Source organism: Podarcis vaucheri, assembly GCF_965113315.1.
Source record: "Podarcis vaucheri genome assembly, chromosome: 5".
NCBI lineage: Eukaryota > Metazoa > Chordata > Lepidosauria > Squamata > Lacertidae > Podarcis > Podarcis vaucheri.
In genome coordinates, this window is record NC_138763.1 from 64,468,582 (window position 1) to 64,492,227 (window position 23,646).

Here is a 23,646-nt window from a genome sequence, read left to right on the forward strand (position 1 = left end):
CTTAGTTGAAGCTATCACCAATTCCCTTGCAACAAGTGGCATTTATATGAACTTATCAAATCCACTAAAGTAACCAACTACCGTATTTTTTACTCTATAACATGCATCCGACCATAACACGCACGTAGTTTTTAGAGGAGGAAAATCCGTAGGTATGCCACCCATAGGCATTCCCTCCATAACATGCACAGACATTTCCCCTTACTTTTTAGGAGGAAAAAAGTGAGTGTTATGGTGCAAAAAATATGGTAAATTTTACTAGCCAGCTTCCTTTACACCTATTTGTGTCAGCCATTTAAAGAGAACCAACTTTTGTAAGGTTTTCTTGCTTGGGCCCTGTGATGGGAGATGAAGCAAGTGAACATGTAAGTTGTTATTTACATTAGTCTGCTCCATCTGGAGTAGGGCTGCCATATTTCAAATAGAAAAAACCAGGACACCAAAAGAACAGAAATTCCCCCCAATGTCAATTTCGCCTTTGAAATCCTGGTAATGTCCAGGAAAATCTGGACATATGGCAGCCCTAATATGGAGCCATGCTTGCAGTTCTATAAATATAAAGTCCAGAGCATAATAATCTTCATTTTGGTGGATGGGTGGATATGAAAAGTAGCGAATTTAAAAATAGAGAGAAACATTACTTTATCAAGTAAAAATATATTATAAACAAACAAATTCTAATGCATTCATGTAGATGTATAGTTTTATAGATAAACCAGAAACCCATACTTGATATTTTGAATATTGTGTGTATAGTATACAATACCACATGAAGTTACTTTGCACTCTGAGTACATCTTATGATTTGCAAATAGATATTACAAAAGTTACTCCACACTTTGGAGAGCAGGCAATTAAACTTTTTTTTTTGCAATAAACTTTGTGCCAAATTAGTTATATAAACTATTGGAACAAATGGTTACAAAATACAAACAATACCAATAATTGTGTATTGATGAAGGGTATTTTTTTAATAAAAAAGTAAGTGGCTCATGATTTTTGTGATTAAATGGACACTTGTGTACTTCTTGATGTCTACTGTGTAAAATGGGATTATTTTAGAGCCCTCATTTGTTTGCATTGGAGATATGAAACGCTTAACACTTGTATGAACAGGTTAAACGGCTTTATACCCATGCACATGATGAATGTCTTACTTAATATAAAGACCCTACATAGAGGGAGCCATAACAGGGAGCAGCCTTGAGGCTCATTTAAGTGAGATATACTTTTTACAATCATTATTTCACAAAAAAGATTTTAAATTATATAATGGGACCACTTCAAGTCATCTTTTCTTCTAATATATAATTATTTCACTGTATGAAAAGTTATAGAAATCAATCCCACTGTCATGGAGCTAGATAGAAAAATAAAAGCAGTCAACAAAACCTGAAGGTTAGAATAATACCATTTCAGTTACACAACCCTTTTTTTTGTTACACGTCGGTTAAGGAATGGTTTTCTGTGAAACTCCATTTGCTTATAACTTTGAATAAAGAGAGACAAATGAGTCATCTCGGCTATACAAGTGTAAATCTGAAATAACTCCATTGAAGTCATGGACTTGGACTGGTGCAATCAAGTTCATTATTGTAGTTAAAAGCCAACACTAAGCCTATTGCCCCCAAGTACACTAAAGAGTGTCCGCCATTAATGCAATGGACTTCCAGTGTTAAACCCCAGGGAAGAAAACTCTGGTCTTCATATTAAGTTGGATGCAACTCAGAGTTTATGAGAAGTGCTCGAAAATAAATTACTGCAGGACATTAGAAAACAAACAAACTGCCTCCCCCCGCAAGTTACTAATGCCAGTCAAAGGAATGATTAATCATTCTGTAAAAATTTGCATTGTGCTCTCTGAAGTAGGAGTAAAGTTGCTCTAAAACAGTACTGTTGACAACAGGATGTGGCCGTCCTTTTGATTCATGTAAACATCTCTCTCTTCCATCACTCCTAATGCAATAGAATCCCTTGGTCTGGTTAAAATAAAAATTTGAAGACATAATTCTGGATGGCAGGTTCAGAAATCTTTCCACTTTTTGTAATTCAGGAAGAGGGTCCTTGATCAAGGTATTTCCATCTACTATGTGAATCTGATTCAAATGGAAATGTTTAAGCCACCTCTCCATGTGGATGTCATACAGACTTCTCTGGATAGCCTTGTATTTGGTATTAAGTGCTCCATTTTTAATAACAATGTCTTCAAAGAGCTGAACAGGCTTGTGGCTTTCCAGCCTGTTGTAATAGACTTGGGTATAATCAGAGATAACTCTCTCTGTGGGGTCTCTTAGAATAAGCAGCAGTTTAATGGAACTATTCATATCATGAATCCTTTCGGGAGCCTGTGGCGAGGTAAAATAGCCTGGTGTTTTCTCAATAGTTATTTGATTTTCATACGAAAACGGCATCAGGCCCCTGTACCAGTCAATTCCTTTCACGTAATTCTCATCCCAGTCAAAGAAGTGGACTTCAGTAGCCGCTACCACAATGTTTGGGTGAACATCCAACATTTCAAGTAAGGCCCTGGTCCCTCCTTTGCGAACTCCAATGATGATTGTGTGAGGTATTCGTCTGCTCGTTCCGGGAGGTCTCACTTGTGCTGAATAGTGTTCACTCTTATTGCTGAACAGCATCACTTGGGACTTCAGCGTCTCCATGAGAGCCCCGTTCTCAACTGGAGCGCCATGGGCATGAGTCAGCAGAAGGTATGCTGACACCAGTAGAAAGGCCATGTGGAGAAGAAGGAACTCTCAGTGCAAAATGCAGTTGTGCTGGTCTGGTGAAACAATGAGCACGTGTCTCCGCAAGGAGGCAGCTGATGGAACCGGGGCCAAAGCAGCAACAAATTTCTCAAGCATCTGTGGGTCAGAAAGAACAGGACAGCAATCAGCATCTTGTTTAGCTGAACTCTATAGCAAAAGATTTGCATATGGAACCTGACACCTCTAAAAAGCCATGACAGAAAAAACAAACATACATATAGAAATAGTGAGGCTTGTGCTTTCACCTGCAAGTTTTGAAGGCAAGTGAGGCTTGGTCACTTTGTTCTAAATAGTACCACTTCACAGACCAGGGATGGGGAGACCTTCTCAGCCCGAGTGCCACATTCCCTTCTGGGCAACTTTCTGAGTGCCAAAAGTGAGGGCTACAGCAATAAATGTAAATTTTTACCATTCTATAGTAAGCTAGTTTCTACACACACTCACAAACCACTTTCTTGGCTACATTGAAACAAGTACCGTATTTTTCGCCCTATAGGACGTACTTTTTTCCCTCCAAAAATGAAGGGGAAATGTGTGTGCGTCCTATGGGGCGAATGCAGGCTTTCGCTGAAGCCTGGAGAGCAAGAGTTCCTGCAGGGCTCCCTAGGCTTGAGGATAGCAGCCTGTTCTGGGGGCTGGGGTCGGGGGAAGCTCGGGCTTCCCCCGCCCCAGCCCCGCGCCTGGGGGGAAATAATTTTTTCCCTTTATTTCCCCCCCAAAAAAAAACTAGGTGCACCCTATGGGCCGGTGCGCCCTGTGGGGCGAAAAATGTGGTAAGAGGCATTATTAATGTTCAAGGACACAGGCCAGTCGAGCAAAAGTATTTTGGATGTGAAACAGGGTTTGTGTGGCCTAGAGAGAGAGTTCTGAGGCCAGATAGAGAGAACCTGAGGGCGAAGTTTGGTCCATGGGCCCTGAGCAGCTGACAGAATGAAAAAAATGTGAAAAATAAAATTATTCATTTATTGGGAAATCAAGAACCCTGTAAACATGTTGAAGTGGGGCTGTTCAGCAAGTCTTACTTAGTCTTCCTCCCCAAAAAACCTCCTCCCAAAAAAGAGACCAGAGTAATTATTTTTTCCCCTTTTGGATCTAATGGGAGACCTCCATATCATATCACAAACAGCTTTCAATCATCTCCAAAATATTCATTTTCTCTGTGGAATGAGGGAGGCTGCCATTTAAGAAATAAGCTCAAGCTCCCTTGGATGTGTTGAACTTGTTGTGCAGTTCCCATCCAGAGTTTGTACGTAATTACAAAGTTTATCATCCAGTTTGATGTTCAGCAACTGAGTCCTTTCATATATTCACGTGTTTCCTGCTAAATATGTTCAACATATTAAAGTTATAGACATATTTGTTTTGTGTTCTATTGTTTTGTACAGTTAATCCGTGCACGAATTTTTTGTTCCCTACTATGCTAGAAATCCCTGGGGAATTATTTCCACCCCTTATTGAAATCTAGACTTGCAGTGTATGAACAAAGTTATGAGCACCTTGAACTGTCAAGACAATACTCTTTAGGAGAGTTGGCTGTATTCTATTGTTCATTTCTCCTATTATTTTCAACCTCTATGATCATTAGAGTTAACATTGCAATAGAAGTTCAATGGCTCTAGCCCCTCAGGAGGATATAACTGTCTTTGGCATTGCAAGTTGGTAGTTTTTAGAAGTTTCTCCATGTGGTAGGTCACAGGCTCAGAGAATAAGACCCACACAAAATGTCAACACAAAGAATCCCTCATCTGTTATTTTGGGAAGGTTACATTTTCAATTTCAGCAGGTCAGGTTGAGACTGTAGCTCTGTTGAAGGTGTGAAGCAAATGATAAAATAGCAATAGGTAAAAGCTAACTTGGTTCCAACTACCTGAACAATAGTCCAAAGATAATGCCAGCTGTCAAGCAGTGAATCTTTTGTCTGTGCAGCTTGAAAATTTGTATATTTATGCAAAATGAAAGGCACTTCTTTGAAATGGAAATAAATGCCGTGTTTTAAAAAAATAATGACAATTTTCCAAAGGAAGATGGAAATGCCATTGAAAACAATGTTTAATCATTGGCTTTAAGTGTAAACAAGATCTGGTTTCATATTGATTCACAATGTCCTAATTAAGTCTATGGAAAGGCAAATCATTACACATGGGAAAACAGTTCCCTTTCAATATCTAGCACTATGGAAATGAAATGATTCTTAGTCAGACTAAGCAAGTATTCTTGCTGTAATAAGGAATATTTTACTTCCACTCCACAGGCTGTAACACACATTTTAGAAACTCAAATTATTATTTGCAGAACATCATCATTAATGTTAGCACAAAATGTTTACTCACAATCATATGGGTACTGATACAAAATATTGACTGCAAGTGTCATAGAATCATAGAATCATAGAGTTGGAAGAGACCACAAGGGCCATCGAGTCCAACCCCCTGCCAAGCAGGAAACACCATCAGAGCACTCCTGACATATGGTTGTCAAGCCTCTGCTTAAAGACCTCCAAAGTAGGAGACTCCACCACACTCCTTGGCAGCAAATTCCACTGTCGAACAGCTCTTACTGTCAGGAAGTTCTTCCTAATGTTTAGGTGGAATCTTCTTTCTTGTAGTTTGGATCCATTGCTCCGTGTCCGCTTCTCTGGAGCAGCAGAAAACAACCTTTCTCCCTCCTCTATGTGACATCCTTTTATATATTTGAACATGGCTATCATATCACCCCTTAACCTCCTCTTCTCCAGGCTAAACATGCCCAGCTCCCTTAGCCGTTCCTCATAAGGCATCGTTTCCAGGCCTTTGACCATTTTGGTTGCCCTCCTCTGGACATGTTCCAGTTTGTCAGTGTCCTTCTTGAACTGTGGTGCCCAGAACTGGACACAGTACTCCAGGTGTGGTCTGACCAGAGCAGAATACAGTGGCACTATTACTTCCCTTGATCTAGATGCTATACTCCTATTGATGCAGCCCAGAATTGCATTGGCTTTTTTAGCTGCCGTGTCACACTGTTGGCTCATGTCAAGTTTGTGGTCAACCAAGACTCCTAGATCCTTTTCACATGTACTGCTCTCAAGCCAGGTGTCCCCCATCTTGTATTTGTGCCTCTCATTTTTTTTTGCCCAAGTGCAATACTTTACATTTCTCCCTGTTAAAATTCATCTTGTTTGTTTTTGCCCAGTTCTCTAATCTGTCAAGGTCGTTTTGAAGTGTGATCCTGTCCTCTGGGGTGTTAGCCACCCCTCCCAGTTTGGTGTCATCTGCAAATTTGATCAGGATGCCCTTGAGTCCATCATCCAAGTCGTTGATAAAGATGTTGAATAAGACCGGGCCCAAGACAGAACCCTGTGGCACCCCACTAGTCACTCTTCTCCAGGATGAAGAGGAACCATTGATGAGCACCCTTTGGGTTCGGTCAGCCAGCCAGTTACAAATCCACTGAGTGGTAGCATAGTCAAGACCGCATTTTACCAGCTTCTTTACAAGAATATCATGAGGCACCTTGTCAAATGCCTTGCTGAAATCAAGGTAGGCTACATCCACTGCGTTCCCTTCATCTACCAGGCTTGTAATTCTGTCAAAAAACGAGATCAGGTTAGTCTGACATGACTTATTTTTCAGAAATCCATGCTGACTATTGGTGATCACAGCATTCCTTTCTAGGTGCTCACAGACTGTTTGCTTAATGATCTGCTCCAGAATCTTCCCTGCTATTGATGTCAGACTGACTGGGCGGTAATTATTTGGGTCCTCTCTTTTCCCCTTTTTGAAAATAGGGACAACATTTGCCCTCCTCCAGTCTGCCGGGACTTCGCCTGTTCTCCAGGAATTCTCAAAGATGACTGCCAGTGGTTCTGAGATCACATCTGCCAGTTCTTTTAATACTCTTGGATGCAGTTCATCTGGCCCTGGAGACTTGAATACATCTAAACTAGCCAAATATTCTTGTACTATCTCCTTAGTTATTCTGGGCTGTGTTTCCTTTGCTGAATCATTTGCTCCAAATTCTTCAGGTCGGGCATTGTTTTCTTTATTGGAGAAGACTGAGGCAAAGAAGGCATTGAGGAGTTCAGTCCTTTCTGTGTCCCCTGTTTGCATTTCACCATCTTCTCCTCTGAGTGACCCCACTGTTTCTTTGTTCTTCCTTTTGCTACGAACATACCCATAAAAGCCTTTTTTGTTGCTTTTAACTTCTCTAGCAAGCCTGAGTTCATTCTGTGCTTTAGCTTTTCTGACTTTGTGTCTACACGTGCTGGCTATTTGTTTGAATTCCTCTTTGGTGGTTTCCCCCCTTTTCCATTTTTTGTACACATCCTTTTTTAATCTTAATTCAGTTAAAAGTTCTTTAGATAGCCACCCTGGCTTCTTTAGGCACCTTCCATGTTTCCGTCTCATTGGTATTGCCTGACGTTGTGCTTTTACTATCTCCCTCTTAACAAACTCCCAGCCATCATGAACTCCCTTTCCTTTTAGTATTGCTGTCCATGGGATCTCACCCAGCACTTCCCTAAGTTTTATGAAGTCGGCTTTCTTAAAGTCAAGAAATTGAGTCCTAGTATGCTTGGCTGCTCCTTTCCGCTGTATAGTAAACTTCAGAAGAGCATGATCACTCGCGCCTAATGATCCTTCCACATCTACCCCACTAACCAGGTCATCAACATTGGTTAGGACCAGATCTAAAATGGCTGTTCCTCTTGTTGCTTCTCCCACTTTCTGGACAATGAAGTTGTCTGCAAGGCCAGTGAGGAATCTGTTTGACCTTATGCTCTTGGCTGAGTTTGACGTCCAACAAATATCCGGGTAATTGAAGTCCCCCATTACTACTATCTCCCTTCCTTTTGCATGCTTGGCCATCTGTTCCAGGAAGGCATCATCTATGTCCTCCGTTTGGCTTGGGGATCTATAGTAAACTCCCACAATGAGGTCTCTGTTATTCTTCTCTCCCTTAATTTTGACCCAAATGCTCTCACTTTGGCTTTGAGGTTCTAAATCTTGGATCTCTTCACAGGTATACACATCCCTGACATATAACGCCACTCCTCCTCCTTTTTTGTCTGGTCTGTTTCTCTGAAATAGATTGTATCCCCCCATTATTACATTCCAATCGTGGGACTTATCCCACCAGGTTTCAGTGATGCCTATTATGTCATATTTAGTTTGCTGTACCAAGAGCTCAAGCTCATCTTGTTTATTTCCCATGCTTTGCGCATTAGTGTACAGACATTGAAGTCCATTAATCATTCCCCCGTGTCTCTTATTTAAGGATTTTTTCCTCCCACCACTAGGTCCGCATGCTGTTTGCTCCATTTGGTCTATGACATTTGGATGATCATCTTCATTAATTGATAGACTCCTACCTTCAGGAGCACTGTCTCCCTCCCCCACATTAGTCAGTTTAAAGCCCTCCTGATGAGGTTTCTGAGATTTTTGGCAAAAACATTTCTCCCAACCATTGTGAGGTGCAGCCCATCACTTGCCAGAAGTCCATCTTCAAGAAACTGCAGTCTGTGATCTAAGAATCCAAACCGTTCCTGTTTACACCATTTGCGAAGCCAGCTGTTCACTTCCACTATTTTCCCCTCTCTCCCTGGGCCACGTCGTTCAACTGGGAGGACAGACGAGATGACAATTTGTGCATTTAGTTGCTTCAATTTCCTGCCGAGAGCTTCGTAGTCTCTTTTGATCTTCTGGAGGCTATTGCTTGCAGTGTCATTGGTTCCCACATGAACCAAGAGGAAGGGGTATTTGTCAGTGGGTTTTATGATTCCTTGCAGTCGTTCAGTTACATCTTGGATCTTAGCCCCGGGGAGACAGCACACTTCCCGAGACATCTTGTCAGGCCCACAGATCACTGCTTCTGTTCCCCTCAGTAGGGAATCCCCTATCACCACTACACGCCTCCTCTTGGGTTTGGTCGGGGTTCTTCCGTGAGCTGTCCATTCCAAGGTCGCCTGTCATCTGTAAACACACTGTGCTTGAGAACAGCTTTGCGTCTTATCTGAAATTCCTCTCTCTCTCTCACACACACACCTTACAGTACTGAGCGCACACACAGCTATGATATGCCTTTCATCAGTTTTGGCTGGTAGCCCAGAAGTGGCATAGCGTGAGTTGCCAGTGCCTAGGACAAGATGCAAAAGGGGGCGGCATTACCATGGGAAAGGGGGCTAGCACATCGCGGTGGATCCTCCTCCCCCAATTTTTAGCACAACCTCTGAGATGCGGGCTCCTCCAGGTGGTGCTGGACACAGACTCCAACTGCCCAACTGGAGCCCCTCCATCGCTGTGGCTCACCCTGCACCAGCCATATCAGCTCTCTATAGGATATTCACAGGAAGCTTCGCCAGTGCAGCCTAAGAGCTGGTGCACTGTCAGTCAAGGGTCACACAGCTGACACTCTGGCAGTGTCCCAACATCCCTGCCTGCAACTGCCTGCTCCCATACAGAGGCCTGGACTGGGGGCTCTGTGATGCCACAGGGGCCCTGTTTGCCTTTGTCCCAAAGTGGGGGCAGGAGAGAGCCAAGGGGGCCAACTGGCACAGAAGCAATCCAGGGAGCATGGCAGCCATAGCATGTGAGAAGCATGTGGTGCATGGTGCCTCTGAGCAAAGGATGCAGACCTAAGGTGCTGAAAGGAGTGGGCAGCGAGATACCTGGCTGCCTGAGAGACGCTCATACTGTGTTGCTGGACAAGGAAAGGGATACATCTCCCTCCCAGTTTTGCAGCACCTTTGGGACCGCTGCAGTGCAGTGGTGTAGCTTGGCTTGCGCCCCTAACAATTTTTGTGCCTGAAGCAACTGCCTCTGGGCCCCCTCTCACACGAACACCAATGGGCCCAGCTGCACTCCTATCTGGACAGGAATAATAATAATAATTTTATTATTTATACCCTATCCATCTTGCTGGGTTTCCCCAGCTAGTCTGGGCGGCTCCTGGCAGAATAATAAAAACACAATAAAACATCAAACATTAAAAACTTCCCTAAACAGGGCTGCAGAAGTCAAATAGTTGTTTGTTTCTTTGACATCTGGTGGGAGGGTGTTCCACAGGGACGACGCCACTACCGAGAAAGCCCTCTGCCTGGTTCCCTGTAACTTTGCTTCTCACATTGAGGGAACTAGCAGAAGACCCCTGGAAAAGGACGTCAGTGTCCAGCCTGAGCGATGGGAGGGCAGATGCTCCTTCAGGTATTCTGGGCTGAGGCCATTTAGAGCTTTAAAAGTCAGCACCAACACTTTGAATTGTGCTCAGAAAAGCACTGGGAGTCATATAGTGGTGTTTTATTATTTAATATTTTATACGTGTTTTTATCATTTTTAGTTGTTTTAAAGTTTTCTGCACTATTGTTTTTTGTTGCTGGTTTTATTTTGATGTTCTTTTATTGTAATTAAACACACGCACACACTGTTTATATGGTATTTTATGTCCATGTTTTATTTTTATACTTCCAGTTTTTCACTTCTATCTGCATTGTGCAGATAACGTTTTCTTAAAGAGCAGTAAAAAGGTAAAAGAGCAGTACAGTAATGCAAATAAATAAAGGATGACTTTATTTGTATCCTGCCTTTCTTCCATAATGACATTTAAGGCAGAATGCATGGGGTTCCCATCCAGGCTCTGACCAGACCCAGACCAAGAAGATGGTCCTCAGACCATGACCCACTTGCAGTTTCTTTGTAAATGAAAACTGTGATTCCCAGTATATTTTGTGCTTCCATAGGCTAACCATGGAAGTATGAAATACATTCAGTCCTTGGACTCAGCTATACAGCAATAAATAAAACATTTTAAATGTTTTGTAAGGTGCAATATACAAATGTGACAATAGATGGTGACAGTGAGCTATGCCAAATTCAGTGTATTTTTCAAACCTTTTTTAAAAAAAGTATTTTCACAGTTTTTATATGTGTGTAGATTCCACCCTTGTCACAGACAGCTCTAGCAAGTTTGCAGATTCATTTATTATTCTATATGGCAAAAGTTGCTGCTGAAATAAAACATTACGTAGGAATATATTATGAGGGATAATCTGATTCGGAATGCATTATAGAGCTGAAGACTAAATGGATCAAAACTGCCTGTGGGAGCAATTCCATTGAAACAACCATTCCAGATTCAGCCTAAGAGAATTGATTGATTTTGATGAAGCTCAGAGATGTTAGTTCCTGTGGTTATGTTATAATTGATATGTGACTATAAAAACGGTTTAAACTAGATTTAGATTACAATCCTATTACTTAGGAGTAAGTCCTATTGAACTCAATGGGGCTTACTTCTGAGTAGACATGTGTAGGACTGTGCTGTTAGAGCAGCTAATTGAAATGTGCTATCTAAATAATATCTGTATTTTATCATCTTGGTGGAATTAAATGCACAGTTTCAGAAGGCAATATGAATGAGTTTGTATAATAAAAACAATGGATTTGAAATTGCAACACTGCACATTCTCCCTATCTCACAGTACATTTGCAATAGCTCCATGGTGCATAATTAAAAAATTAGTTCTGTCTCTCCCACCCCCCAGGTCCCTAGTACAGCATCAGAATTATAGCACCTTATTACATGTTATGTTTTTTCTATTATTTGGTAATGTTGTTGCTTAGATACAAAATGATATTGTGTACATTAGGCAAAAAGAAAAAGTAACACATATTAAGAAACCAAGGCTCATGAATGAAAGATGGCAAGATATTTTGAACTGCAGGAAATTTTAATCACAATGTTTGTAAGAATGAGGCCTAACAAATGATCTTAACTACATAGACAACAGAAGCTGAATCAATTTAAATTTGAATTGTGGAACCCTTTAGTTTGGTAGATCTCATAGTTTAGATTTTGCTGCGTCGAAGTTTGTGGGTCTCTACTAAGTGTTTATATGCTGACACTTTTTTTAATTGCTGTGCCAAACCCTATTTCCTTGCAATGGTTTCATGAGGTAAATGAATATTCACATAGAAGGCCAAACAAAACTGAGCACAGAAAACAGAAATTGTGGAGGAAAGAATTGAAGGCGCTTGGCTAAGATCACTAGAACTTACTTTGCTTTCATAAATAAATGCCGAATGTTATCCGCCTTTTGCACAAGGGTGCAATAGGCAGCCACTGCTGTTTGAAAATATTCAAATATCCTTTCCACCATTCAGTGTAAGTTTTTTGTTCTAGCCATGGCCATGACAAACCCACAGCAACAGTATGAATAAAATACAGATCATACATCCATAATATGAACCAACATTCCCAATGGAAGAACAACCATGATGTAAAAGAAATGTTACCAGGGACACCAACAAACCCAAATCCAGCTTAATTTCAGATTAAACCTCTGAATCAGTGCAACAATTTAAGGCGATTTTATGTAATTTCTTTTTCCTGATTCTCAACCCGCCCTTTTTGCAGCCAGTGCATAGAACTGTGTGTTATCAAACTATTTTGTCACTCAAAAGAAACTGAGCTATTTCTACTGGACTGTACCTGGTTGCTTGTGTGAACACAGATTTCAGAAAATGATCTCTTCGGTCTCTATTTAGAGAGCAGGCCACTGCCAGTCTGTAAAGACAATATTGAGCTAGATGGACCAATAACTTGACTCAGTATAATGGATTTCCCAATGTTCTAGAATAAACCCATTGGAATGAATAGAACTGCTATTTAGCCATTGATGGGTCTGCATTGAGCATGACTAACACTGACTATACCCATGTAGTTAGTATGGCTAACTATAGCTAATGCTGATAGAAAAGTTACATCAAAGTGTGTCTTCAGGAATGTACCAATATATTACCCCATAAACATAAAACATAATTCATTTGTTTTGGCATAATTCATTTAAATATATTTGTTCTCAGAACACATGTTAATCTACGTGTTATAATCTGCTCTAAGGCAAAGATGCACTGCCGGTGAGTTTTCAGTCTGGAAACCAGAATTGTATTCAGATAAATTCACTGAACCTTGAAGCTGCAATAGCTAATAAGTGCTTAAAACACTTTCTTCAAATCTTACCAAGGCCCGTTGTTGTTCAGCATCTTTATAAATGAGTTGCACAAAGGAATTGAGGGGATGCTCGTCAAATTTGCAGATGACACCAAACTAGGAGGGGTAGCTAATGCTGTAGAAGACAGAATCAGGATTCAATATGACCTTAACAGATTGGAGAACTCATCTCAAACTAAGAAAATGAATTTCAGTAGGGACAAATGTCAGATTCTGAACTGAGGCAGGAAGAACCAGTTGCACAAATATAAGGTGGAGGACACCTGGCTTACTAATAGTACATGTGAAAAGGTGTCTTAGAAGACCACAAGCTTAACATGAGTCACCAGTGTGATGCAGCAGTAAAAAAAGCTAATGCTATTCTGCTAACCCAGCCTTATGAGGAACTGTTGAGGTAGTTGGGTATGTTTAGCCTGCGAAAGAGGCTAAACTGAGAGGAATTATGCTAGCCATCTTCAAATATCTAAAGGGCTGTGACATGGAAGATGGAGCAAGCTTGCTTTCTCCTGCTCTGGAGGCTATGACTTGAACCAATGGCTTCAAGTTACAAGAAGGGAAATTCTGACAAAACATCAAGAAGAATTTTCTGACAGTTCAGCAGTGGAACAGACTTCCTTGGGAGTTTGTGGACTCTTCTGCATTGGAGGTTTTTAAGCAGAGGTTGGATGACCATCTGTCATGGATGCTTTAGCTGAGATTCCTTCATTGCAGGCGGTTGGACTAGTTGACCCCCAGGAACCCTTCCAACTCTGCAATTCTGTGATTCTATGATCAGAACTACAAACATGCTATGGGAGTCCCTTTGGCTTCCTCAATAAAGTATTTGAAGGGTCTGCCTCCCAAAGGTAATTCAAATGGTGTGCCTGTATCACATCATTTGATTGATTATGTGGGGTGGGGCTTACATGCGCTCCCCAAATATTTTATTCAAGTTGGCATCCCTGACTGGATATATGGCAAATTGATACTTTACAGGGTTTTCAGATGGCCCAGAAAACTCCCTCCACTCCCAACTGGCCTTCCAAGCATGTTTATTAGGTGGGAGATGGTCAGGTTGAATTGTGTTCTTTCTGGCTATGTTAATGCATTTTTAAGTAGAGCAATGCTACATTATCATTTTAAAATTGTTTTATTTTTTTCTTCTGTCCCCCCTATTTTGTAACCCACTTTGGATAAGTTCCTGCTCAGAAAAGAGGTATAATATAACAATAATAATTATATGATAATAATAAGGCGTGTTTGCGTACATACATATCTGCTGCTCAAAGAAAAAAGTTCAGATACCCCATGTGCATGGTTCTTTGGAACATTGCTAAGGTCTCTTAATGTACATTTCAATTCCTTATTTTATTTTTCTTTTAAAGGCTTTCCCATTTTATTTAGACATTGCCAGAGAGCATTACAGATACAATAAAGGATAGTGAAGTGGTAAACTCAAGCACCCAAAGTCTGCAGTGAAGCTACATGGTTGGTACTTGTGTTAATGAGGCATCATTTCCATTAAAAGCTCAAGAGTCAGGAACCTTGAGGAATAAAGGGAAGGGAAAAAAGCCAACAACTTGGTGGCTAAAGATATGAGTTGCAAAGCAATTGCAATTGGCTCCAGGCTTCCTTCTTACCAGGTACACAGACTAGAATAGATTAAAAAGTAATGCTATGGAAGGCATAAACTATAAGTACATTAAATGGTTAGCAGGTGATGTTTTTAGATAGGCATTTTAGAAAGATTTATTTTCCCCAAGGCTAGAATTATTCCCCCCTCCCTATTCCTGATAACTTTAGGTGTAAAATTCCCTGATGAAAAAGTATAGCTTTGAGGAAATTATCTTCATTTTCTCTGCCACCTTGTCACAAAATAAATGCATGTATACGCCCACAGAGTTGTGTATCAAATTCAAAAGACCAAGTGTGATGGTTGTACATCAATCATTCTTTCAATATTGATTTGTGGTTTCCAAGCAATCAACAAAGAACAAATGATAATTGAAGCCATTAGAAAGGGAACTTTCCCCTGTACAGGTCACATTCTAGAAAAGCTAAATTGGTTTAATGAGATTCAGTCCTCTAAACGACGCCAGTTTCAAAATATGTCGTATATTATTGCAATAAAGGCTATATATGGCAGCTGTAAATTATACAGATCTACAACAGGTTCTGTAACTGAAGGGATTTGGTGAAAGATAAAGAGACACACTATTTTCCCCCTTTTCCAACTTTAAAAAAAAATTATTTAAGATGAAGTATGAATCTTTAAAACCCTACTGTACTTCAAGGGAAGAAAGACCAGCAAGATTTGCATGGCTTTTCCTACACGGCCTGATTCAGATCTTCATACTATGTTGGCCCAACCAATTGGAATGTGAGTGTTGGGAGTTGTCCTGGTTCACCCAGTGACTAATGGGCTTTTCTAGCAAAAGGAAGGTATAGCCAGAAAAGCTGCTGCCAGGAGACTCAGGTGCTCTGCTGCTAATTCTCACATTCTGCTAATGCAGTTTCCCATATTTAAGCAGGCTGAAGCTGTCTTTCCTGCAATAAAAGTGCTGGGTTCTTTAAGGGTTTCACAGACTGGGCCGTTAGACAATTCAACACATTCTTGAAAGGGTGGTCCTCAAGTCCTCAGAAATAAAAAAAAACCTTCAACTCTGGCAGATACTGCTGAGCATTCTGCACTTAAAAGATAGAAATCCTGTCATCTGTGAAATGATTATGAATCATTTTCCATTAGCAAAGGGAGCGGGGAAATGTCAAGAGAGAGAGAAAAAGCCAAAGAGCCAATAATTTAACAAGTAGTTAAATCCATGTTGATGCCATCTATTCTTGGTCTTTTTGGCCAAGCACATTGCATATTTTCAGTACTGAATGCAAGAAATGAACAGATGGTTAAATAGATAAAATAATAAAACATCTTGCTAATATCGCTATATTAATACATTCGGCTTTTTCTCACAGTAAGGGCTAGCACCTTAGCGCATCAAGCAAATGTGGAACAGCTCATTTCAGGCATATGAAAAAGGAAGAAAACTGTGTTGCTCCATAAGGAAAAACAACATCTTCCAAATCTGCAGTTGGGCAATACCTTTATTAGGAGAAGTATGTGGCAAGCTTTCAAGTTCTTCAATTCAGATTGCAGATCCCAGAGGGGGTGCCATTTTTCTGCCTCCTAGGTGACATCTATGGTGTAATTAACTGTGACCTCCAATTCACAGGTGTATATGTGATGGGAAAGTTATTTCAACTATTACCTAACACTAGCACAGCACACAATACCCATTGTATAAGTAGAGTACCAATATAAGGTAGAGAAATCACATGTATTCCAGCCTAATTTGGAATGGTGAGGATAGTACACTGCACAGATTCATTTTTGCCTGACCCTCCCGTAATTCTTTATTAATGTTTTCCTATCACATTTACAAAGGAATCAAATATATTGCCTGCACTATGGCTTACATTTGTTTGCAGACAGTCCAGTTCTGCCAAGATGAGCTGTGGCTTGCATACTTCCTTTAGATAAGGCTCTCCTCCTCAAAATGAAATTTTATTTGACTGGCCTTAGTGCTCTTAGTACTTTCCTTCTCAAAATGTTTCCTAAGTTTGAGATTTCTTTGAGCATAAAAGGTTGGACTAGCATAATACTCTTGTCTTGACCCATCTTTAGTACAAGGCAATTGATGGATGCCTCACTGCTTTCTCTAATCAGATCCATGGACTATTGGCAAACCTTTACATTTGTGCTCCATGGAATTGCTGTAGAATAACATTTGGCTCCTAAACTAGACTTGATGCCTCCACAGAGGCTTTTCTGATTGGATTTTTCTCCGAACAGAGCTCTTGCCTATCAGTCAACTGTCAGCTTTAACTGACTAAGATTAAGTAGTTGCTGATATGTACCACAGAGAGTGCAAGGAAATGGACAAGAGAATACACAGGACTTTATTTCAGAAGTCTGAAATCAATATTTCTAAAACTGTGTTGCATCCCTGAAATCTTTTGACTGCATGAAACAAGAAGGGTTAATGAAAGTACTGAGCAAAAAACAAAAAAAACCACACACTGAACACCTCAGGATCTTAGTGTACTTTTAAGTACTTTGTGCTAAAATGCATAATGAATCTTAAATATAATTAAGCTTTTTGGTTGTTGTTGTTGTTGCTGTTTTAATAAGAAAAGTCTATATTCCAATCACAGTATAAGAACATATCTATGCCAAGTGTCTGATGTACTGAAAATAAAAAGTATCACATTGAATAAACAGTTTTGAGTATATCTTTAACAGTAATTTTAGAAAACTCTAGGTCTTTCTAGTTTGAAGGCTGGCAGGCACGTCCAATATGGAAGTATTTGCACTGAGCATATTTAGCCCTCAAATCAACAGTTGCCGGGGGGAGCACCAACATCAAGATTCAGTTCAGATACCGATGTGGCACTTTGGGAAGCAGCTCAAGTTATCCTGAGGTGCTTCATAGTCTGTCTGGTTTGACTCAGGGTCCGGATCCCACTCTGCCTCAGGAAGAACCAACTTTTACCATCTCTATTGTTGAAGTCTCTTTTGAAGGATAGGAAAACTTCTGAGAAATTTCAACACACCACTTGCGCTAACCACAAGTTTGATTCATGTGCTGTAGTTGTACAGTCTTGGGTTCCTGTTTATGTACTTCCTCTCAACTGTCTTCCTTTGTACTTTCACAAGCCTCTGCTATGCCTGCACCAGCTGAAACCTTTACTGCACTGAGATCATTATGTGGTTTATTCTATGCCAAACATTTTCAGTTCAACAGTCCCCTTTACCTGGGGCTTTTGTCCTATGGCTACTATCTATAGTATATTTGTGACATATTAAACCATTAGTTTCCTGCAAGCTGTTTCCTGTAACACAAGCAGACGGCATGCCTTCAGATCCACTGCCAATTCAAAGCAATGCTAGAATATACTCTGCCTCTTGCTCCCACTACTGTTCATGGCAGCTTTAGAAAGAAGCTGAGTATTGCTCCTCTTGCCTACATCAGTGTTTGAGTTTGAGAGAATTCAGCACAGGCAGTGCTACTGATGCAAATACTTCTGCTACTGCCATTACCAGACCCACCAGTTATTTGTCTAAACCTATCAGTAGAGTTGGGGGCTAGGGCACCTGATGACTTGCCAGATGCATGTGCCTCTCATGAATAAGAGTGGTGTGTGTGTGTGTGGTGCTTAAAAATGGGCTGAAATTAACCAGTTCACTCTGGCAGAGTCAGAGAAAGGCACACACACAACTGGGGGCTGGGCCTGAGTGTATGAGAGAAACAAGTGGAGTGAAAAATAAGATAAAATAGCTCAGTTTAATTGAAAAAGATTCACATGCAAAGTCCCAGATCTAGCATGGGGCAAGGATAAAAATACTAAAAAGGAAAATACAGGAAGAACAAACTGAATATCACACATGAATAGCGGCCCTAAAACCGAAAGTAGGGAAAAGAGGAATAAGACTACACACTAATAAAAAAATTGTGCAGAAGTACTGGAACAGAAAAACACACACAATGAAAATAAAGGTGGTAGATGTAATGCGTTATTTCTGGTAGATTGAAAATGATTCAGAAGTATAGTCAGTAGGAAGAAGGATACTACCTAATCCAGCAGAACTCTTCTGTCTGCTCAGGAGAGAAAACTTGCTAAAGATCAATGAGCATTTGAGACAAATACATATGTGTTTCTCTCAACTTCTCTCCCATGAAGCAGTGTGATTGGACAGCCCTGTTAAATTCTAAACCTCTTCGTCAAAATGGCCTATCCCTCCTTCCCTCTCTGCCCACACTTTCCCACTCATTCAAGGCATTTCTTGTAAACTTGGTTTGTCACAAAAAAAATATGATAGCAATGGGTAGGTGGTGGGTTGCAACCAAGTCATCAGAATAGAACAAAGCTTTTGGGATTCCCCACTTCAACTTATGGGACCTTGTAGAAACCCTGTTTCACCTGGGACAAGCCCTGAAATGCTATGGGGCACCCTGGTTCAGAAGCCACCGCTAAAAAAACAAAAAACCAGCACTCTAGAACAGAGGCAGATGAACTTCAAGCTTGAGAGATCTATTTTGCTAGACCCCAAGATCTACCAGCTGGAAACAAAATAGTGGCTTAGGACAAGGGGCCACTTAGAATTAAGGAAGAGGGCATCTGAGTGAATCTTATCACAGGATTTCGTTTTTGTACAGAAGTCCCAATCCTTTCACTCAAAATGCATTCTTGATCCTGCCCCTCACCACACCCCAAAAACCCCAAGCCATGTGTTCCAGCAACGTAATTTGGAAAAAGGTTGCTGACATTTTTAAAAACTGGGAATCAGAAATCCTTGGTGATCTTCTACAGTACATATCATCCAAAGATCAACTATATTGGTGTTCTGCCCACTTCAGATTTATATTGTAATTAAGGGCTTGCATATAACAATGACACCTGTATTATTTTCAGGAGTTTTCTCTCACTTTACAACACTGTCAGCTGAACTACTTTCAGTGCTGAATTTCAGTTCAATCTGAATTAATATGGTGGAATTTTAAACCTATTCAGAAATTGAGTTTATAAAATGTTAAGAAAGGCCTCCAGCTGCATGAAATCCATGGGGTGCAATATAATTAGAGCTTGGAAAAGTTTTAGCTGTGACAAATAATTCTGCTGACACTGATACATCTTAACATTGAGGTAGGAGAATCTGGAGTGAATTGGGAGCTGGACAAAGCAGCAGTAATACTTTAGTAACTTTCCACACCTGTGTAGTTGCTTTTCTTGTTGCTAAAATCATATTGGTAGAAACCAACCTAAGAATCAATACATTCCAGTAACATTTTACTACAATGTTTCTGCAGATTAGCAATGGGCTACATTAGCATTGTTGATGTTCAAACTCTTAGATTTTAATTAAAGTTTTGGGGAAAGGGAAGAAAAGCACTCTTGTAGACATGTTGCCAACAAAGGTCCGTATAGTAAAAGCTATGGTTTTCCCAGTAGTGATGTATGGAAGTGAGAGCTGGACCGTAAAGAAGGCTGATTGCCAAAGAATTGATGCTTTTGAATTCTGGTGCTGGAGGAAACTCTTGAGAGTCCCATGGACTGCAAGAAGAACAAACCTATCCATTCTTAAGGAAATCAGCTCTGAGTGCTCACTGGAAGGACAGATCCTGAAGCTGAGGCTCCAATACTTTGGCCACCTCATGAGAAGAGAAGACTCCCGGGAAAAGACCCTGATGTTGGGAAAGATGGAGGGCACAAGGAGAAGGGGACGACAGAGGACGAGATGGTTGGACAGTGTTCTTGAAGCTACAAACATGAGTCTGACCAAACTGCGGGAGGCAGTGGAAGACAGAAGTGCCTGGCGTGCTCTGGTCCATGGGGTCACGAAGAGTCGGACACGACTAAACGACTAAACAACAACAACAACAACAGACATGTTGGGTTGCAATCCCACTCTGTTACAATAATGCAAGTAGGATTGCACCCTAATCTCAAGAACCAATAGGAGGAAATCCACATTCTTCATATTTAAAATAGCGAACATTACTTTGAATGTGCCTAGAAACTTAATGGCATGTATCCACTTAAGGAATGCTTCTCTAAATGGATGTAGTAAATAAATAGTTACAAGAAGTATAATTTGATGTAGTTATCAGTAGAAAGGAGCAGCACTGATAGCCACATGTAAATCAAATATGTACTATCATGGGAGAAACATGTATGCGATTGTACTTAGACATTCTGGACCTTTCTCTCCTTTCTCTCCTCTACCCATAGTGTCTCATTGTTCCCCTTTCAGTACTTTTCTGTCTCCTTCCCTGCCTGCATCTGGTCCCTGAGATCCATAATTTTTTTGGTCTTTTTTCTTAATGCACCATTTATTTATTTATGTTTGGAAGGAAGATGTCTTGTACCAACTCAGACAAAGGTCCATCTAGCTAACTATTGTCTACACTGTAGGACTGCCCTCCTGTGGAGAACTATTTATCTACAGTGACTTGCCATGCAGAAAAGGCTCCTTTCACCCTGTGACTACAAACTAACATTTTGGGTATGTGTTTAAGGACTTCTAGGATGCAAAAGGCTTTACCATTTTTTAAATCTCAATTCATCCTCACAAATGGGCATTTAAAAGGGTACAAGTCTCCATTATAGAAGGGCCTTGGTTTTTCATTGACATTATATAAAAAGGATAGCTGAAAGTTTATCTGCCATGCCTCTCCTATGAAGCAAGGGTAAGTCATGAAAAATAGGAATTTTCTGCCCGATTGCCTAGAAAGTCTTCAATGTGACATTTCAGTTAAGGAGACAGATTAGTGCTCCTAAAAACTATGGACACAGAAATGTCACAACAGTCATTATCCATTTGTATGTAACTATTCTATTTGTATTTAGACGTTTGATCTCCTTGAAGATACATGGGTCAGTGGTCTCTTTTTGGAGTTTAGACAGATGACCTTAGTGTAGTTTGGAACAAAGGCAGGTCTGTCCTGAGACATTTATACTTTTAAACAAAGTGTAGATCTGGTTTTGTAGAACATTTGACTAGTGATTTCAAGTGTTGTGAATTTGGAATCATATATGTAATATCAATAGTGCTAAATATCCGATTGTCCATTTAAAAAAGTTTAAGTTACATTTTTATCACAATCATAGTTGTGGTGGCACTTTAGGGCAGAGCAGTACTTTACTTCAGCAAACACCACAACAAGAAGAACAAATGGGCTGTAATCTGAACTTTGCTCCAATTGGCAGTGGCCCTGTGACAATTTAGCCAGTTGTAACTGGTGATGCCAGGGACCGAACCTGGGACATTTGGTATGCAGAACATGCACACTACCACTGAGCTACAGCTCTTCCTTTTCTCCTGCATTCTCTCCTCCCCATCCATTTTACTCCCAGTTTCCCCTAGTTAGGCTTCCACAGATGGCAAATGGTCTTGGGCAGAGGTCCTTCCTTCCTGAAAATGTTCCCATGCCTTCCTGTTTTTCTAGAAGCACTGCACTGGGAACGTAGTTTTCCTGAGGTAACATGTCTAGCACTTGGCACTAACTTCTTTAGTTTTAAAATTCACATTTTTGCCCTGGCTATAATATGGTTAGATCATAATTTGGGGAATTTAAGACCCTTGACACCTGAGGTAAATATTTTAGGGCTCACTCATATTATTTCATCTGTGAAATGTTTCAACTGACTTCATTTTTGTTTGTTTTTTAAATTGTTGTAACCCACCCAGGGACCTCATAGTGAGAAATGGGTAACAATATTATTAAAAAGTAAATGTGAACTGCTCATTTACTACATTGAAGTATGAAACCAACAATTCACGACAATTGCCAAACCTTCAAATGGCAATTCCAGGCTAGGAACTCAATTGTAAACACTAAAAAAACACACCTGTGTACATGCATGAATAAATGTTTACGATTATTTCATTTCAATTAATTAGGTTGGTTACACTGAAACTTTGCCATGAAATGCCTCTGATCTCATAATTTAGGCCAGCAAACAGGAAAACAACAAATCATTTAGAGTCATTTAATTTCTTTTCTTGTGTGCAACACATCGGGAAAAGAACAATCTTGATTGTAATCCACCTCAACTAACATGCACTCAGGGTTTTTTGTTTTGCTAAGGAAAGTGATACATGTGATATAAAATGATTTAATCTAGAAGCTGGAGGAAAGATGACAAGTGGATGAAAAGCAGCCAAGTCAAACAAAAGCACATGCCATAGATGCTCTAATACAAACTGACTACTGCCTTTCTGAAAAGAAAACACAGAAGTTAATGCTGATGCTGAAAGGCAACAGGCTGAGATCAGAAATACATTTTCATTAACAAAAATTACATGGCACCAGCTCAATCAGATACACAAGGAACATAATGCAAAGCAATGGTCTTACATTCTTCATGTGAACATAGGAACCGGAAGCAATAAAGATTAATTCAGAATGTGTTACTACATGATGTACCCCTTAACAAAGTCTTCGACAAGCCATCTGGAGGACATAGGAGCTATTTTATCCTTGGATCATATTGACAAATTCCACCACACACACAAATACACAACCATGTAAACCAGGAATGGAGAAAACCTTGCAGCCCGAGGGATGCATACCTTTGTGGGCAGCCTTTTAGGAGCTGTATCCCAGTGGTGGGCAGAGCCAGAGGAAAATGTGGGCAGAACAAGGAATGTAAATTTTACCTCCATACATCAGAATAGATTTGCACATACAATCCTTCACCCAGGCAGCCAAGAGACATAATCAGGGTCCAATACAAGGGAGGGTTCATTGAGGGTGTGGCCTGGGGATAATGGGCGTGGCTGAGGAGGAGGTACAACTTTGGGAGAGTCTTGAGGATCAGACAGAGAAGGCTGATGTAAACGCTTTGACATATAGGGATGCATACCGAAGGAGCTGGCATTAAATTCCATTATTGTAGCTGTACTGAAATAGCAGCTGGCATCCTTCATGCTAACATCTTTTTTACAACTGTATGAACTAAAGCACGGTTTAATGATGATGAAGAGACAGAACATTTCTTTGCTTTTCAAGTTGTGTCACACAAACTGTTCGATTTTCAATGGTCTCTGTGTAGCTACCTGGTCATATGCACCAGTGCTTAAACAGGTAACAGTCTAACAGTAAAATAAACTTGGCACCCATGTACCACTGAGTAAACCGGAACAACCATACATTTATAAAGAGAGCAGGTCAAAACGACTTAAAATCTCTACCTTGCCACAGGCAGCCCAACAGCAAAGAACACATAAATTGTAGTTGGCTGTGTTGGTCTATTAGGAACAAAAAATCCAGAATATCCCCAGTAGCATGACACCTTTACTAGGACCAAGTAAAAACCACAAACTAGTGAGCTTTCAGGTTCTCCAGAACTCTTCTTCAGACAT

At 40.4% G+C, this 23,646-nt stretch overlaps 1 pseudogene across 3 annotated transcripts in view; it reads right to left on the minus strand.

The window, feature by feature from the left end:
* Positions 1–641: 641 nt before the first annotated feature.
* The window catches only part of LOC309533502 (heparan sulfate glucosamine 3-O-sulfotransferase 1 pseudogene), an 87,938-nt pseudogene continuing 64,933 nt past the window's right edge, over positions 642–23,646 (minus strand). For all 3 annotated transcript variants that reach the window (XR_014224707.1, XR_014224708.1, XR_014224709.1), the window contains one exon: positions 642–2,861. The product of XR_014224707.1 is annotated as a heparan sulfate glucosamine 3-O-sulfotransferase 1 pseudogene (transcript). The remainder of the gene's footprint in view (positions 2,862–23,646) is intronic.